The sequence below is a fragment of the Trachypithecus francoisi genome, unplaced genomic scaffold (genome assembly GCF_009764315.1).
Source record: "Trachypithecus francoisi isolate TF-2019V2 unplaced genomic scaffold, Tfra_2.0 Lachesis_group15, whole genome shotgun sequence".
Taxonomy (NCBI): domain Eukaryota; kingdom Metazoa; phylum Chordata; class Mammalia; order Primates; family Cercopithecidae; genus Trachypithecus; species Trachypithecus francoisi.
The window spans coordinates 106,286,183-106,305,904 of NW_022681460.1; the positions used below are offsets into that span (position 1 = coordinate 106,286,183).

The 19,722-nt window shown below is 47.3% G+C and overlaps 1 protein-coding gene and 1 non-coding gene across 2 annotated transcripts in view; one reads left to right on the forward strand and one right to left on the reverse strand.

Moving 5' to 3' along the window:
• The window catches only part of ABAT (4-aminobutyrate aminotransferase), a 111,593-nt gene that overhangs the window by 76,602 nt on the left and 15,269 nt on the right, over positions 1 to 19,722 (reverse strand). The gene's annotated exons all lie outside the window — the stretch shown is intronic.
• LOC117098149 lies at positions 3,071 to 3,132 on the forward strand. The gene has a single exon (XR_004443206.1). It is a non-coding gene; the product is annotated as a U7 small nuclear RNA (small nuclear RNA).

The window sequence follows — 19,722 nt, forward strand, 5'->3', positions numbered from 1 at the left end:
AGGAAGATCCTTTGAACCCGGGAGTTTGAGGCTGCAGTGAGCTACGATCATGCCCCTGCACTCCAGCCTGGGCAACACAGCAAGACCCTGTCTCTTGAGTTAAAAAGTATGCAACTAATTCTGAACTTCTTACCAACGTGAGACCTTAAGAACTGATAATAAACCAAACAATTACTTTCTGTCTCCCAGCAAGTCTCCTTTTGTCTAGATGGGATGAGAATTAGAGGGAATGATCAAGTTCAGGCATCCACCCTCCAGAACAGCTACCCGTAGGAACACAAGGTGGACTTCATTCTTTCATGGGATCACATCTCAGGAAGTCCACTGGTTCTAGCTTTCTCCTCCTACTCAGGCCAAGTCTGACCACCGATTTTAATTATGACATGCAAGTACTGGCAAGATTCTCTTGGAGATGAGGATGGTGGTGATGATTTCGTGAGTTTCATGATTGGTTCTGAGATGATAACCTGGGGTTGCCAATATCCCTAACTCCTGGCCGGGTGCGGTAGCTCACTCCTATAATCTCGGCACTTTGGGAGGCCAAGGCTGGAGGTTTGCTTGAGCTGAGGAGTTCAAGACCAGCCTGGGCGACATGGTGAGGGCCCTGTCTGTACAAAATAAATAAGTAAAGTTTTAACAAACTTTCCTAATTCCTGGCTAGGATTCACTGGAGTTAAGTCCAGCTAGCTTTTAGGTTCCACAGTGTGGTTGCTGTTTTAGAAATGTAAGCTTCTCTCTTGCCTCTTGCAAACTGACATAAAGGTAAATCACATTTTAGCTCTCACTTCTTAAACATAACTACAATTACATGGTCATCAGCTTGAGGGTGAAATTAGGGAAGGGAGGAAGAAAAGGGACTCTCATTTGCCTCTAAAATGTCTCTAACTCTGGGTTGGGCACATTGGCTCACGCCTGTAATCCCAGCACTTTGGGAGGCCGAGATGGGAGGATTGCTGGGTCCAGGAGCTGGAGACCTGGGCAACATAGTGAAACCCTGTCTCCACTAAAAATAAAAATAAAAAAAAATAGCCTGGCATGGTAGTGTGTGCCTGTAGTCCCAGCTACTAGGGAGGCTGAGGTGGGAGGATTGCTTGAGTCTGGGAGGTCGAGGCTGCAGTGAGCCATGATTGCACCACTGTACTCCAGCCTGGGTGACAGAGGGAGACCTGGTCTCAGAAAAAAAAAAAAAAAAAAGTGATTATTCTCCTAGACCACCATGGGCATTGCTCACTAGCACAGGGAGAGAGTCATCTTCCAGCCTCCACTCCCCTTGCCTGTCACTTCTCAGCTCAGCGGTGGCTCCCAGCCTTTCATGAAGCATCTGGGACCTTGCCTAAGCCACTTCTGCCTGCCTCTCTTTCCTGAGTCCTGACATGCCACCCCACCCATTCCACCCTCTGATTCCTGGAACGCACAGAGCTCTGCAGCCTCAGGGCCTTTGCACCCGCCATTCTTGCAGCCCAGTCTGCTTTCCTCACTCCTCCTTAGCCAAAACCTAGGAATCACTGAGGTCTCAAACACTCCATGTTATTTCTTCAGAGAAGCACTTATAAACCTTCTTGTGGAAATATAATTGTCTTGCTGTAATTTCTTATAGCTCCTTGTGTAATTCTTTCCATCCATCACAGTTACTACTTACATATTTATTTGCATGAGTATCTTTGTTTTTTGAGACAGGGTCTTGCTCTGTCTCCCAGGCTGGAGTGCAGTGGCACGATCTCGACTCACTGCAGCCTCTACCTCCCAGGTTCAAGTGATTCTCGTGCCTCAGCCTCCTGAGTAGCTGGATTACAGGAGCATGCCACCGTGCCCAGCTAATTTTTGTATTTTTAGTAGAGACGAGGTTTCACCATGTTGGCCAGGCTGGTTCATGGCCTCAAGTGATCCACCCACCTCGGCCTCCCAAAGTGCTGGGATTACAGGCATGAGCCACCATGCCTGGCCTCTCTTTTTTTTTGAAACAGGGTCTCACTCTGTTACCCAGGCTGGAGTGCAGTGGTGCAATCATAGCTCACTGCAGCTTTTCCTTCGGGGTTCAGGTGATCCTCCCACCTCAGCCTCTTGGCTAGGACGACTGGTGTGTGCCACCATGCCTGGCTAATTTTTTGTGTTTTTTTTTTTTTTGAGCGGATAATTTTTTTAAAAAACTGATAATAAACCGAACAATTAATTTCTCTCTCCCAGCAAGTCTCCTTTTGCCTAGATGGGATGAGAATTAGAGGGAATTATCAAGTTCAGGCTTCCAACCTCCAGAGCAGCTACCCGTAGGCAGACTTCATTCTTTCATGAGATCACAGCTGAGGAAGGCCACTGCTTCCAGCTTTCTCCTCCTACTCAGGCTAAGTCTGATCACTGATTGACAGGGTTGACAGAGCCATGTTGCCCAGACTGTTCTCAAGTGATCTACCTGCCTCAGCCTTTCAGGGTGTTGGGATTACAGGCATGAGCCACTGCAGCCAGTATGAGTATCTTTTCAATGTGTGCCTTCCATGCTAGCCCCGGAGATGGACTGCACAGTGCCCAACACAACCAACAGGCACACTGAATATTTGTCCAGTGAATTCTTATTATTCCCATTTTACAGATTAAGGGAGCTGAGGCCTTGGAAGAAACGTCATTCCCCCAAAGGACAGAACTATAAAACAAATTATTGCAATTCCAGTGTGTGCAAATTCATAATCCAGGCGCACCGAGGCTCTACCAAGAAACGTGGGCTAATGGCTGGTGCACAATTATACTCAAGCAATAGCATCACTTGGGCTATGAAACCTGACTTCCCTCTTAGCTGCTTTGTGAAACTGAGGAGGTGCGCCAGGTGTGGACTCAAATCTGTTCTCTTTGAAATGAGATCCAGAACAAAAAAACAACCAAACCAACAAACCAACCGCCAACCAACCCACCGCCTGGGAGCTCAGCTATCCTTCTGTGTGATCTCAGGTCTGAAAGCCGGACCATCAGCCCTGGCTCGCTCTCTCTCCCCACAGACACTGCTGGAGAGTATCTGAATCCAGCCCTTTTGGAAAACAACATAAAGAGATATTAAATATTTTGACCTCAAGAAGTCCCAACTCAGTGTTATAGCTCTTTTAGAATTTGTCTAGCGGGCTTTCCAGTAAAGACTGGAAAGCCCCTGATATGGTTTGGCTCTGTGTCCCCACCCAAATCTCATCTTGAATTGTAATCCCCATGTGTCGAGGGAGGGATCTGGTGGGAGGTGACTGGATCATGGGGGCAGTTTCCCCCATGCTGTTCTTGTGCTAGTGAGTTCTCACGAGATCTGATGGTTTTAAAGTGGCAGATTTCCCTGCGTGCTCTCTCTCTCTCCTGCCGCCTTGTGAAGAAGATGCCTGCTTCTCCTTCACCTTCTGCCATGACTGTAAATTTCCTGAGGCCTCCCCAGGCATGTGGAACTGTGAGTCAATTAAGCCTCTTTTGTTTATAAATTACCCAGTCTCAGGTAGTATCTTTATAGTAGTGTGAAAACTGACTAATACAGCACCCCATCAAAAAAGAAAAAAAATCCCAACTCTAGAAATTTAGCTAATGCAAGCAATACTACATGAAGGAATAGTTCTATGCTCAGAGATGTTCAGAGCAGTGTAATTTAAAGAGCCAGGCACAGTATCTTATGCCTATAATCCCAGCACTTTGGGAGGTTGAGGTGGGAGGATTGCTTGAGGCCAAGAGTTCGAGACCAGCCTGGGCAACATAGTGAGACCCCGTTTCTACAAAAATTTAAAAAATTAAAAAAAAAAAAAAGAAGCATGCTCAGTTGAAAACAATGTAAATGACCAATGGTAGAGGATCGCTCAAATAAGTTGCTGTAGAACAACTTGATTATATGACATGGACTGAAAACTGTGTAAAAAGACAGGGAAGTGATTTTTGAAGCCAGGTAATGAGAGAAAAAAAGAACATAAAATTTTATACGCAGTCTGGCTATAATTTTTTACAGGCACAAAAAAAAAAAATCATAAACTGCTACACAATAAAGGAACACCGGAAAGAAATGTGTTTTCTGTTTAACACCACTGCATTTTGGATACGAGGCTATGGCGTGACCATCTGCTTGTTTCCACCTTTTGGTAGTTTCTGATTCTTCATTAATGACCTGTATTATTAATTTTATCAAATGTTTGGAGAAAAGAAACCTCTCTAGCTTCAAATAATATGCACAGAGATACTTCACCAGGGCATGAGAGTAACTTCAGTGCATGGCAGTCCAATGTGTCCACATATTTAATTACAGGAAAACAACTATTGAGTAACTCGACATGGCATTAACAGAGAGCCCCGGAGGCACTTGGAAATTGATCTGTGTTCGGTTTGGTTTCTGAAGGTGTGGAAAGAGGAGATGAGCTTCCAAACAGACTATAAAAAGGACATTAGCTTTCTGGCATTGCCTCAGTCAAATTGGATTCTAGTTCCCAGGTGGAAATACTTAAAGTTGAAAGTAGGTCAGCCCATTTAGGGCGTTTAGTGCACTTGCAGTTGACACAAAGGGAAACTTCTCGACTCATCCCCAAGATAGTGGAAGAAAGGAAAGCTTGGAGTTAAGAAGTCTCAAATTTCTGGAAGGCCAGGAAAGAGGATGTTCTTGAGGCTCTGTGCTCTGGGATGCAGACTGTAGCCTAAGGATCCACAACTGGCCTGCTTTTTTAGATAAAGCTATATTGAAACACAGCTGGCCGGGAGCGATGGCTCAAGCCTGTAATCCCAGCACCTTGGGAGGCCGAGACGGGCGGATTACGAGGACAGGAGATCGAGACCATCCTGGCTAACACAGTGAAACCCCGTCTCTACTAAAAAATACAAAAATCTAGCCGGGCGAGGTGGCGGGCGCCTGTAGTCCCAGCTACTCGGGAGGCTGAGGCAGGAGAATGGCGTAAACCCGGGAGGCAGAGCTTGCAGTGAGCTGAGATCCGGCCACTGTACTCCAGCCTGGGCGACAGAGCGAGACTCCGTCTCAAAAAAAAAAAAAAAAAAAAAAAGAAACACAGCTACACCCATTCATTCATGGCTGCTTTGGGCTACAATGGCAGAGCTGAATAGTGGCGAGAGAAACCACATGGCCCACATGCCAAAAATATTTACTGTCTCGCCCTTTACAGAAACAGTTTGCTAATCCCTCATGTAGGCATTCCGAGCCTTCAAACTATAGGTCTTTCCTATCTTCCTAATATCAAATTGGTGACCCATTTCACTCAGTTTCAAGCAGAGTTCAGATTTTAGAGAACGGACACAGATCCAAGCCACTTTTGCCCTCAGATACTGTCTCCTTTTTCTGCTAACATACCAGCAACACAAAAAGTGCATGCTTTCCCTAAGTCACCATTTGCCGTGCACCTAAATGTTCTATTATTTATCAACCTTCCAATGGCCCCCTGATATGGTTTGGATCTGTGTCTCCACCCAAATCTCACATTGAAATGTAATCCCCAATGTTGGAGGAGGTGCCTGGTGGGAGGGGAATGGATCATGGGGGTAGGCTTCCCATGCTTCTCATGAATAGTTTAGCACCATCCCTTTGGTGCTGTTCTTGTGATAGAGTTCTCATGAGATCTGGTTGTTTAAAAGAGTGTAGCCAGGTGTGGTGACTCCCGCCTATAATCCCAGCACTTTCGGAGGCCAAGGTGGGAGGATCACCTGAGGTTGGGAGTTCGAGACCAGCTTGGCCAACAGGGTGAAACCCCCATCTCTACTAAACATATAAAAATTAGCTGGGCATGGTAGTGCACGCCTGTAATCCCAGCTGTAGGCCCAGCTACTTGGGAGGCTGAGGCAGGATGACTGCTTGAGCCAGGGAGTTCAAGACCAGCCTGAGCAACACAGTAGACCCCATCTCTACAAAAAAAAAAAAAAAAAAGAAAAGTTTTTAAATTAGCCAGGTGTAGTGGTGCACACCTGTAGTTCCAGTTACTTGGGAAACTGAGGTGGGAGGACTGCTTGATCCCAGGAGTTCAAGGCTACAGGGGAGCTATGATCAAGCCACTGCACTCCAGCCTGGGTGACAGCAAGTCAATGTCTCTTTAAAAAACGAATTGTGGGATTTCACAAACAGTGCAGAGGGAGACGCCTGACACCAAGGAGTATCTACTATGCTATTCCATTTATAAAGTTCTAAAATAGGCACAGCTAATCTATGGTGAACATGTTAAATAGCAGTTACCCACTGGGGCATGAGGGAACTTTCTTGGGGGCTGGGGATGGTCTAGATCTTTATCTAGGTGCTTGTTACATCGTTGTAGTCACAGGTAAAAATTCATGGAGGTGTGTATATAAGTTCAGTGCAGTTTGCTGTGTTAAGTTATTCATCAACTTAAAGATAAAAGGAGGAAGAGAATATCAGGAAAGTCCAGCCCCATTGCCCCAAAATTAATTTTGCAATTTTAGTTAATGGTTCTTGTCCAAGTAATTGCAAGCTGTGAGAGGGCAAAAACCACACGTGCAATACTCATGTCGGTATCCTACACCCAGCACAGTGTGCGTACAGGGCAAACATGGAGAAGTATTCACTGCAGGCTGGGCGCGGAGGCTCATGCCTATAATCCCAGCACTTTGGGAGGCAGAGGTGGGTGGATCACTTGAGCCCAGGAGTTTGAGACCAGCCTGGGCCACATGGTGTAACTCAGTCTCCAGAAAAATTACAAAAAAATACTAAAATTAGCCAGGTGGCACACACCTATAGTCCCAGCTACCTGGAAGGCTGAGGTGGGAGAATCACTTGGGCCCAAAAGGTCGAGGTTGCAGTGAGCCAGATCATGCCACTGCACTCCAGCCTGGGTGACAGAGTGAGGCTCTGCCTAAAAAAAAAAAAAAAAAAAAAGAAGAAGAAAGAAAGAAAGAGAGAAATATTCACTGCTACTGCACTCCAGTCTCGGTGACAGAGTGAGGCTCTGTCTTGAGAGAAAAAAAGAAAGAGAGAAGGAGAAGAGGAAGAAGAAGAAGGAGAAGGAGAAGGAGAAGGAGAAGGAGGAGAAGGAGAAGGAGAAGGAGAAGGAGAAGGAGAAGGAGAAGAGGAAATATTCACTGTACCAGCCTCAGCAACATGGCGAAGCCCTGTCTCTATAAAAAATATTAGCCAGGCGTATTGGTGCACACCTGTAGTCCCAGCTACTCAGGAGGATGGGGTGGGAGGATCGTTTAAGGCCAGGAGACCAAAGTTGCAGTGAGCCGAGATCACACCACTGCACTCCAGCCTGGGTAACAGAGTGAAGTCCTGTTTTATTTTATTATATTATTATTATTATTTTTGAGACAGAGTCTCAGTTGCCCAGGCTGGAGTGCAATGGCACGATCTCAGCTCACTGCAACCTCCAATTCCCGGGTTCAAGTGATTCTCCTACTTCAGCCTCCTAAGTAGCTGGGATTACAGGCACCTGCTATCATGCCTGGCTAATGTTTGTATTTTTGTAGAGATAGGGTTTCACCATGTTGGCCAGGCTGGTCTTGAACTCCTGACCTTAAGTGATCCAAAGCTGTTTAAAAAAAATTCACTGCAAAAATAAATAAATGAAGTAATCACTACTTAAGCGGCCGTTTGCACATTCCAAAGACGGCCACAACAGCACCCCCCCTCCCCAGTCGCTTCCCTCCGTGACCTAGTGACCCCTCACCGGGAGGTGGCATCAATCTCTCCCCACATTGGATGTGGGGCGGTTCTGTAACTACTTCAACCAAAACTATATGGCACACAGTGGAAAACAGGCAGTTCCTCACAAAGTTAGATACAGAATCACCGTATGACCCAGGAATTCCACCGCTAGGTACATACCCCAAAAACTGAGAGCAAGGACTCAAACAGATCCTTATCTGCTGTTCTTCATTGCAGCACTACTTGTTTTTTGTTTGTTTGTTTGTTTGCTTTTTCTTTTTGAGACAGAGTTTCACTCTGTTGTTGCCCAGGCCGAAGGGCGATGGTGCAATCTTGGCTCACTGCAACCTCCGCCTCCTTGGTTCAAGTGATTCTTGTGCCTCAGCCTCCCAAGTAGCTGGGATTACAGGTGTGTGCCACCACGCCTGGTTAATTTTCAGATTTTTTTTAGTAGAGATGGGGCTTCACCATGTTAGCCAGGTTGGTCTTGAACTCCTGACCTCAGGTGACCTGCCCACCTCGGCCTCCCAAAGTGCTAGGATTATAGGCACGAGCCACTGCGCCCTGCCAATTGTGGCACTATTCACAAGAGCCAGAAGGCTGGGCGCAGGGGCTCACACCTGTAATCCCAACACTTTGGGAGGCCGAGGCAGGTGGATCACTTGAGGTCAGGAGTTCAAGACCAGCCTGGATAACATGGTGAAACCTCATCTCTACTAAAAATACAAAAATTAGCCGGGCATGGTGGCAGGTGCCTGTAATCCCAGCTACTCGGGAGGCTGAAGCAGGAGAATCGCTTGAACCCGGGAGTTGGAGGTTGCGGTGAGCTGAGATCGCGCCATTCCTCTCCAGCCTGGGGGACAAGAGTGAAACTCCATCTCAAAAAAAAAAAAAAAAAAGAGCCAGAAGGTGGAAACTAACCCAGGGGTCCATGAGCAGATGAGCAGATAAACAAAATGTGATTTCTCCACACAACAGAATAGAGCAATTGCTGAAGGAGGGCCACGCGCTCAGCTACTCTCAACCACTCCTCTGGCAGCAGACAAGGTTGGAACCCTAGGGCCATCAGAGAGAGTACAGTCCTACTGATCTCTGGATTTTGGACTTCTGGCCTCTAGAACTGTAGAGAATAAATTTTCCCTGTTTTGAGTCACTCAGTTTGTGGCATTTTTTTACAGCAGCTCCAGGAAGTGAATGTATGAACTCAATGAATATTTTTACCAATCATGTCAGTTATTACTATCACCACCTCCAATTTACAAAGGATCACCTCCTGCAATTTAAAACTTGCACAGGGCCAGGTGTGGTGGCTCATGCCTGTAATCCCAGCACTTTGGGAGGCCGAGGTGGGCAGATCACCTGAGGTCAGGAGTTCAAGACCAACCTAGCTAACATGGCGAAGCCCCATCTCTACTAAAAAAAATCTGAAAATTAGATTTAATCTGAAAATTAGACCAGCCTGGCCAACATGGTGAAACCCCATCTCTACTAAAACTGCAAAAAATTAGCCAGGCGTGGTCACTTGTACCTGTAATCCCAGCTACTCGGGAGGCTGAGGCAGGAGAATCGCTTGAACCTGGGAGGCGGAGGTTACAGTGAGCTGCAATCACACCACTGTACTCCAACCTGGGTGACAGAGCAAGATCCTGTCTCAAAAAAACAAAAAACAACAACAAAAGAAACTTGCACAGGAGGAAAGGGAGGTTCAAATTCATACATTATTACAAGGGCTCGGATCTGAACCCAGGCACTGACTGCAATTGCTTGTGTCTGGACTGTTCCAGGCATTTCCAAGTCATTCTCTCTTCCTGTCTCCACCTGAATCCAAGCCACTTCCACTTGTAATTGGCTGTGGCAGCCGCCTAAGTGGTCTCTCTGATTCCATTGAAGTCTTGTTCAATCCACTTTGCACGGAGCAGCCAGAGGGATTATTTTAAAGTGAAACACATCATGTCACTCCCTAGTTAATAGCCTACCAAAGATCTCTAGTTGCAAAGATAATAAAACCCAACCTTCTAATGATGACCTCAAGTCCTCCCAATGTGGGACCTGCCATGCATCTGCTGTGTCCCTGCCTGAAATGAGCTTCCCCCAGGCCCGAAACGGCTGTCTCATTCTTCAGCCCAAATACCACCCGCTCAGAACAGCCTTCCTTGACCCAAACTTAAAGTAGCCCCACTGCTTTCAGATCAACACATTTTATTTTTGTCACCCTTATCTGTCTCTTTCTCATTCGTTCATGATTCATCGGTCTCTCTCTGCCAGCATGCAAGCTCCTCGTCTCTTGTTTTCCTTAATTTCACAGTCAATGCGCAATGTAAGTTACATGTTGAGTGTTGGTAATTCCCCGGGACATGGACGCCTCTGGGGATGGGAGCAGCAGGCCAATTTTCCAGGAGGAAAAATTAAAATCAACGAATGATGGCTCAACCTGAGGAACTTGCTCCACAGGGGAAGTGGACGCCCTGGGGTCAGCTTGAAGAGGCCTGTCCAAGACCAGGCTTGTCCGATCTGCCCCCAGGGCACCTGGCTGCTGGGAACACTTCCTATTCACTCCTGTGATGGTCCCATGGGTCCATCAGCATCTATAGGTCAGAAGAAGGGCTGGCCAGAGCTCAGGGACCACAGTCAGGTTGCCGATACCAAACTTCTCTCTTTATTTGTTTATTTTTTTGAGACAATCTCGCTGTGTCACCCAGGCTGGAGTACAGTGGCACGATCTCGGCTCACAGCAACCTCTGTCTCCTTTCAACTGATTCTCCTACCTCTGCCTCCTGAGTAGCTGGGATTACTGGCGTGCACCACACATGGCTAATTTTTGTATTTTTAGTACAGATGGGGTTTTACCATGTTGGCCATGCTGGTCTTGAACTCCTGACCTTAAGTGATCTGTCCACCTCAGCCTCCCAAAGTGTTGGGATTAGAGGAGTGAGCCACCATGCCCGGCCTGATCCCAAACTTTTTGAGAGTTCCCGAGCAGAGGGTAGGCTTCTTCCCCAAGGTCCCCCTGTACGGTCACCCTGGCCCTTCTTTAATCCTGCTGGGTTCCCAGTGCTGTGCTGAGTTCTGGACAGAATGGAGTGCAACCGTAGGAACCTTGGATTACAGAGGCAATGAGGCCCAGGTGTTAGGGTCATGGGCTGTGCACTCAGACCTGGGTTTGAGTCCCAGCTCTGTCCTGTACTACGGTTGCAATCTTCAATAAATTACAAAATGGAAGGCGGATTTTGGCTCAGTAACTAGGAAAGCTCCTTGCCTTGGAGTGGGATCCACTCCGGAGGCTGGATGCCTTCTTGTCTAAGATGCAGGAGAGAGGCTTTAAGCATCCGGCAAAGGGACTTGGTTTGGACCCGATCTGCTCAGAGATCCCTCATGGTCCCCGGTTCTAAGGTTCTGTGCATTGTTTAATTGTCCACTCCCTTAGGTCAACTGCTGAACCCCAAGAACTGGCATTGAGCTGGTGTACTGGAGTCAAACCACTCTGTTCAGTTACCACTGACAACTGCTCTGTATCTCTACTGACTTCGAGTGCTATGCATTTTGAGACTTAACATCACTCCAATGCAAGGAAAATTTCTTTCCACTTAGCAGATGAGAAAACGGAGGCAAAGAAAGCCAAAAGGCCCTTTGGTGGATTAGGCTTTATCTATACTCACGCCATGCTAACTGATTTCCAGACATCACTGATGCTCTTAAACATCTTGTGATGCAGTGGAGTAGTGCCAGTTTGCACACTGAGAAGCTGAGGCTGAGATAAGGTTAAGCAAAACTCATTCTATTCTTTTTTTTTTTTTTTGAGACGGAGTCTCACTCTGTCGCCCAGGCTAGAGCGCAGTGGCCGGATCTCAGCTCACTGCAAGCTCCGCCTCCTGGGTTTACGCCATTCTCCTGCCTCAGCCTCCCGAGTAGCTGGGACTACAGGCGCCCGCCACCTCGCCCGGCTAGTTTTTTGTATTTTTAAAGTAGAGACGGGGTTTCACTGTGTTAGCCAGGATGGTCTCGATCTCCTGACCTCGTGATCCACCCGTCTCGGCCTCCCAAAGTGCTGGGATTAAACTCATTCTATTCTTGCCACAAGTAAGTGGCAGTTGGGATTTGAACCAGGTCTGTCTGGCTGCCTCGTTTTTCTGCAGAATCATGAATGCAGTGCTTAGGGGTGATTCTGCAGAGGTGGAGAAACACAATCTTTACAATCATTTGGCTCCTGCGGAAAATTAAAACTACAGCAAGGCGCTGGCCTCTTATCTCAACCAGTATGAACCATCTGCTTCTCATTCCAGTCTTTTAACAGAAATCTCCGAAGAGTTCACATCTCTCTCCCACAATGCCAACTCCAGTGGGGAGATGTTTTGTAGACTCAGCACTTTATTCCAAAGCCGTGTAGTTTTCACATGCTGCTCTTACTTCCAAAGGACGTCCCCAAGCAAAGCTGGGCCTCTCCAGACTCGAGACCCAGAACAAAGAACTGAGCTCATGGGGATGCAGTCACTGGTCAGACAAGGGCGAACACCCTTGTCCCCAGTTACTAATGGGTCATCACCTCTCAGGCTTGCTGGCCCAGTGGCTCCAGGCGAATGCTGCCAGCTGGGCCTGACAATCAAGTGAAACGTCGGGAATGGGGAGGAAGTTGGGGAAGGCAGAGTGCAGGCGGGAGCACAGAGCTCTCTGTATGTCCCAAACCGGAACTCAGGTGTTAGGATGTGGCAGCCTGCCTTCCTTCTCCTGTGCTTCCTTCTCCACCAGGATGCAGCCCAGGACAGATACCTAAAGTTACTCCAGGGATGTCTCAGCCTTAGGAATGCACCCATCACGACTAACTCCACATTCCACTGGAACTTGAGCCCCTTTTTTCAGCAAAGTGGCAATGGCAACTGCGAACCTCAAATTAAAATCTTTCTAAGCTGGCCCCAGGCGCAGTGGCTCATGCCTGTAATCCCAGCACTTTGGGAGGTTGAGGTGGGAGGATGGCTTAAGCCCAGGAGTTCCAGACCAGCTTGGGCAATATAGTGAGACCCCATCGCTACAAAAAATAAAAAGGTAGCCAGGCATGGTGGCAGGTGCCTGTGGTCCCAGCTGCTCGGGAGGAGCTCAGGAGCTCAAGGCTATTGTGAGCTGTTGATTGCACCACTGCACTCCAGTCTGGGTGACAGAGCAAAACCCTGTCTCAAAAACAAAACAAAACAAACAAGCAAGCAAACAAACAAGAAACGTGCCAGGTGAATGCATGTAAAGCTGGGGAAATCTGAATAAAATGGATGGATGGGGCCGGGTGCAGTGGCTCACGCCTGTAATCCCAGCACTTTGGGAGGCTGAGGCGGGCGGATCACAAGGTCAGGAGATCGAGACCATCCTGGCTAAGATGGTGAAACCCTGTCTCTACTAAAAATAAATAAATAAATAAATAAATAAAATTAGCCGGGCGTGGTGGCATGCTTCCATAGTCTCAGCTACTTGGGAGGCTGAGGCAGGAGAATGGCGTGAACCCAGGAGGCAGCTTGCAGTGAGCCGAGATCGCACCGCTGCACTCCAGCCTGGGCGACAGTGCGAGACTCCATCTCAAAATAAATAAATAAAATGGATGGACTGTATCAATGTCAGTATCTTGGTTGTGATATTGTACTCTATGGGTTAGTAAGATGGTGCCACTGGGGAAAACAGGATGAAGGACCCATAGGATCTCTCTGTATCATTTCTTATGACTGTATGAATCTATGCTAATCTCAGAACAAAAAATTTACGGCGGGGCGCGGTGGCTCAAGCCTGTAATCCCAGCACTTTGGAAGGCCGAGACGGGCAGATCACGAGGTCAGGAGATCAACACCATCCTGGCTAATATGGTAAAACCCCGTCTCTACTAAAAAATACAAAAAACTACCCGGACAAGGTGGCGGGTGCCTGTAGTCCCGGCTACTCGGGAGGCTGAGGCAAGAGAATGGCGTAAACCCGGGGGGCAGAGCTTGCAGCGAGCTGAGATCCGGCCACTGCACTCCAGCCTGGGCAACAGAGTGAGACTCCGTCTCAAAAAAAAAAAAAAAAATTTACTTAAAAGAATGGGCAAGGTGAAACAAAACAAAACCCTCCAAGCAAATTCAAAGACCTAACAACAAGCCAGGCATGGTGGCTCATACCTGGAATCCCAGCACTCTGCGAAGCCGAGGCAGGCAGATCACTTGAGGTCAGGAGTTCAAGACCAGCCTGGCCAACACGGCAAAACTCCATCTCTACTAAACATAACAAAATTAGCGCAGTATGGTGGTACATGCCTGTGATCCTAGCTACTCAGGAGGTCGAGGCATGAGGATCACGTGAACCCGGGAGGCGGAGGTTGCAGTGAGCTGAGATCGCACCACTGCACTCCAGTCTGGGTGACAGAGCGACACTCAGAGTCTGTCTCAAAAAAACAAAAATAAAAAGACCTAAAAAGAGTATTCCTTTCAATAACATAAATTTGAAATGCATGGGTCCACTAACGTGGATTTTTTTCAATAAATATACTGGAAACCTTTTTGGAGATTTGTGACAATTAGAAAAACTGAAAAACAAACTGTGTAGCCTAGAAACATTGAAAAAATTAAGAAAAAGCTAGGTATGTCATGGATGCATAAAATATACGTAGAGGCTAATCTTGTAATTAACTGTTTATGTTACTAGTAGGCTTTAGGTTAGCAGGAGGCTATTAGTAGTAAAGTTTTGGGGGAGGCGAAAGTTACACATGGAGGCTGGGCATGGTGGCTCACGCCTGTAATCCCAGCACTTTGGGAGCCGAGGTGGGTGGGTCATTTGAGGTAAGGAGTAAGAGACCAGCCTGGCCAACATGGTGAAACTCCATTCTCTACTAAAAATTAGCCAGGTGTGGTGGCAGGCGCCTGTAATCCCAGCTACCGGGGAGGCTAAGGCAGGAGAATGGCTTGAACCCAAGAGGTGGAGCTTGCAGTGAGCCAAGATTGCACCACTGCACTCCAGCCTGGGCAATAGAGCAAGACTCAGTCTCAAAAAGATACAAAAAAAAAGTTGTACATGGATTTTTGACTGTGCAAGGGTGTTGGCCCCCCAAACCCTGCATTGTTCAAGAGTCAACTGTATACACCAAACCTTCCCAAAAATTTCTCTGAAAACATTAATTCAAGTAATATATTCACATGTTCATTCAACAAATAGGGACCATGTATTCACTTTATGCCGTATCCTGGGATGATGCTGGGGGCACAGAAAGGACACAGACGTCTGCATCCTTACAGAACTTACGGCCTAGTGTTGGAAGCAGAAATGAATGGTGCATTACAACAGAGAGTGGTACATTCATATGAGAAGGAGGCATGGGGCAATGACTTCCCCAAAGAGAAGTGGGCAACCCAGGCTGGGGCAGGGGGAAGGCTTCCTCTGTGAAGGGTAGGGGACCCCCCCAAAACAGAGGGGACCACCTCTTGGACAAGATGCCCTTGAACAACTTTAATTAATTCAGATGGGAGTTTCAGCTGCATATAATCTTTTTTACTTTTTATCTTTTAGAGATAAGTTCTCCCTTGGTTGCCCAGGCTGGAGTACAGAGTGCCATCAAGGCTCAGTGCAGCCTCAGGCTCCCAGACTCAGAGGATCCTCCCACCTCAGCCTTCTTTTTTTTTTTTTTTTTTTGAGACGGAGTCTCGCTCTGTCGCCCAGGCTGGAGTGCAGTGGCCAGATCTCAGCTCACTGCAAGCTCCGCCTCCTGGGTTCACGCCATTCTCCTGCCTCAGCCTCCCGAGTAGCTGGGACTACAGGCGCCCGCCACCTCGCCCGGCTAGTTTTTTGTACTTTTTAGTAGAGACGGGGTTTCACCGTGTTAACCAGGATGGTCTCGATCTCCTGACCTTGTGATCCGCCCGCCTCGGCCTCCCAAAGTGCTGGGATTACAGGCTTGAGCCACCGCGCCCGGCCCATCTCAGCCTTTCAAGTAGCTGGCACTACAGGTGTACGCCACTATACCTGGCTAACTTTTAAAATTTTTGTACAGACAGGGTCTCACCATGTTGCCCGGGCTGGTCTCTAACTTCTGGCCTCAAGTGATCCTCCCCGCTCAGCCTCCCAAAGCACTGGGATTATAGGCGTGCCCAGCCCCTGCGTATAATGTTGAGCAAATTACTTAACTGCTCTGTGCCTTGGTTTTCTCATCTGTAAAATGGTGATGAGAACAGGACCTACCTTGAAGGCTGCTGTGAGGGTTACATGATAATCCATGTCAAGTGCTCAGAACAATGGAAGGGGTTCCTGTGCCCTTTTCTTCCCTATAAAAGGCAGAGCCCTGAGCAGCCTTTGCATTGCCAGCATTGCTTTTGGGGTCGACCCAAGTGTGACCAGCTTCATGTGTGGGCATCCCTCAGCCCTGTGGCTCAAGCTGTGGGACAGGATACAGAGGGGTGCCTCCAGCCTCCAGCTAAGACTTTAAAGGGTCTTTCCTGGCAACCCTGGAAGAGAAGCATACCCCATTTTATAACCTTGTCCAGGTTAAAGATTACTCATCTTGGTGAAATTCAGTTACAATCTATAGGGTTTCTCAACCTCAGGGTTACAATCTTCGGGGTTTCTCAACCTCAGCGCTATTGACTTTTGGGGCCAGGTAACTCTTTGTTGCAGAGGGAGGGTTTAGCATGGTTAGCAGCATCCCTGGCCTCTGCCCATCAGATGCTAGTAGCGTTCTTCCTTCCCCCACTAGTTGTAACAACCCAAAGCATCTCCAGACCTTGCCAAAAGTCCCTTGGCACCAGGTGCGGTGGCGCACAACTGTAATCCCAGCACTTCCGGAGGCTCAGGCCAGTGGATCACCTGAGATCAGGAGTTCGAGATCCGCCTGGCTAACATGGTGTGAAACCCCATCTCTATGAAGAACACAAAAATTAGCCAGATATGGTGGTGCACACCTGTAATTCTAGCTACTCGGGAGGCTGAGGCAGGAGAATCGCCTGAACCCAGGAGGCAGGGATTGCAGTGAGCCGAGATTGCACCACTGCACTCCAGCCTAGGCGACAGAGCGAGAGACTGTCTTGGAAAAAAAAAAAATTCCCTGGGGAGCACAGTTGCAGCAGTTGAGAACCCTGCTCTCCATGAAATGGGGCAGGTTATCTGCTCCAAGGCGATGTATTAATCACAGGCAGGTGCAAGCCTTCAGGTGAAGGGGTTCAAATCCCAACTCCCTCACTTGGTTTCTGAGGAGTTGGTGCAAGCTGTGTAATAGCCCCTCGTCTATAAAATGGGTTTGAAATCACATCAAAGGGTTATTGTGGGGTTCCCAGAGAGGGTACTCATAATACACAGTATATTACCAAGCACTAAGTAGATACTCAATAAACAGAGGAAGTGTGGCTGTAGCAACAAGCTGTGTACCAATATGGGCAAATGTGGTTTGACAAAGGGAGTGCTTACCCGAAATCTATATTCTATTTTTCAGGGTTTGTCTTTTTTCCCCTAACACACTGCCAATACTTATTTTAAAACTACATTATTTCCCCCAGGCTCTAAAACCTTCCTGAAGCAGCGTTACTCCTGGCTTCTTCATTTGTTCCTTTGCCAACAAATTCCCACCTTGAAAACCCACAAAGAATACAGTGGCCACCTACATTCATGAAAACAACATCAATCCTGTCTGCTATGTTTGGCTCTCCTGTCCTGGAACAAGGGGCAGACCCATTTAATGAGATTTTGAGTGCTGGTGTATATTCAACTCCCTCCCAACAATTCTATAGGAACCCAGCAGATATTTACCTTGATGAAAACGTTCTTAATTACTCCACTTGGTGCAGACAGAACCAAAACCCCATGTTGGCTGCCAAATTTAAAAGGCACTGCCAAGAATGAGATGAGGGTCTTAGGTCTGGATAAGTCATCGGATCGGCTCAAGGCACAGATTGGAAACATTTCAGAATCCTGTCCTACTCCCCAGAAATGTTGTCATTCTGTAGGTAAAATTCCTGATGAGTATGACTCACTCTATATTTTGAAAAGGAAAAAAGTACCACAAAAAATGTAGAAAATTATAGAGTTGGAGAATTTTATATTTGTCCTTTGGAAGCTGTGTGGTCTTAGGCAAGTGACTTAAGCTCTCCAAGCTTCTGCGTTCTTATCCATAGAGTGAGAATCATGCCTCCACCGGTGAGGAGTAGAGATGATGGTGAATGAGGAGAAACAGTTCAAGTTCACGGCACTGTGGTCCACCTTAAGGGACACTCCAGCAGGCAAGACCCTCACCAGGCTGGGGAGAAAAGAGTTCCAGATCTGAGAGGGTGCCAGGCAGATGCTGCTGCTGGTGGAACTCGGGCTGGCTGCACAGTAAAACTGATGCTTCCACTGCTAGCAAAAATGAAATATTCAGTGCCAGGAACTGGGGGAGTGAAGCTAATTAAACTGATGCGTCACTCCAGGGGTTGCCATACACATTCTTCTCCTGCTAAGAAGCAACCCTAGTTGTGCTGAAAAGGCTCTTGGAACTACCCTAAATCTGGAATATTCAAGGTGACTTTTGTTATTGTTCTTAGGATAGTTGTTCTAGGTATAAAAACCAGCCCGTGAATGTAATTTAAAGGCCTTGAGGTCTGGTCCCTATCACTGTTCCAATTTCTGTGCACACCACCTTCCTGACTCTGGGTTTTACCACAAGGATCTAGTGTTTGTCCCGGGAAGGCTTCTACTCAGTCTTTGCAGATGCTGTTCCCACCGCCCAAGATGCTTTTCCCTTGCTTCTGATTCCCTCATTTCTACTCACACTTTTGATATCAGTTCATGACTCACTTTCTCAGAGAAGACTTCCCTGACTCTCTCCCACTGATCAAATCTTTCTCTTAGCACCGAATCCTACATGGCTCCCCTTTGTGGCCCCATCACATTCACATGTTACCTTTATTTGTATAATTATTTGGTTCATGTCTCGTCACTTACAAGACTAAAAACTTTAAGGTAGGAGCTATGTATATGATTAAACTTGAATTCCCATCATGATACCATCTGGCACTGTGTTGGAAGCCCAGTACATTTTTCTCGAATTATTAGTAAGTCTTGATTGGTGCAGTCTCTCTCTTTTTTTTTTTTTTTTTTTTTTTGAGGCGGAGTCTCGCTTTGTCGCCCGGACTGGAGTGCAGTGGCCGGATCTCAGCTCACTGCAAGCTCCACCTCCCGGGTTTACGCCATTCTCCTGCCTCAGCCTCCCAAGTAGCTGGGACTACAGGCGCCCGCCACCTCGCCCAGCTAGTTTTTGTATTTTTAGTGGAGACGGGGTTTCACCATGCTAGCCAGGAAGGTCTCGATCTCCTGACCTCGTGATCCACCGAGCCCGGCTGGTGCAGTCTCTTTAGAGGGCAATGAGGCAATGCCTATCGTATTCTAGGGCTACAGCAGTCAAGAGGCGGTATGGGGGCAAAGATTAAACACACTGATTAACAGAACTGAACAGAGAATAGAAACACATACATGTGTATATGGACACTTGATTTTTGACAATGGAGGCAGTGATCCTGGGCCAAATGAACTACCTATACGGGAAAAAATTAATCATGATTCTACCTAATACAATACATAAAAATCAACCCCAGGTGGATGCTAGAGATAAATATGAAAAGCAAAACATGAAAGCTTCCAGAAGGTAATAGAAGAAACAATACAAATGACCTTGGACTTTTTTCTTTCTTTCTTTCTTTTTTTTTTGAGACAGAGTCTCACTCTGTCACTCAGGCTGGAGTGCAGTTGTGCAATCTCTGCTCACGGCAAACTCCGCCTCTGGGGTTCAAGTGATTCTCCTACTTCAGCCTCCCAAGTAGCTGGGACTACAGGCGCCTGCCACCACACCTGGGTAATTTTTTTTGTATTTTTAGTAGAGACGGCGTTTCACTATGTTGGCCAGGTTGGTTTCGGACTCCTGACCTCGTGATCCACCTGCCTTGGCCTCCCAAAGTGCTGGGATTACAGGCGTGAGCCACCACACCCAGCTAGACTTCTTAAATAGGATACAAAAAGCATTAACCATAAAAGACCAGGCTTGGTGGCTCATGCCTGTAATCCTAGCACTTCAGAAGGCTGAGGCAGGAGGATTGGTTGAGGCCAAGACTTTGAGACCAGCCTGGGCAACATAGTAAGACCCTGGCCTTGGTGACTATTTGCCTTGGGGG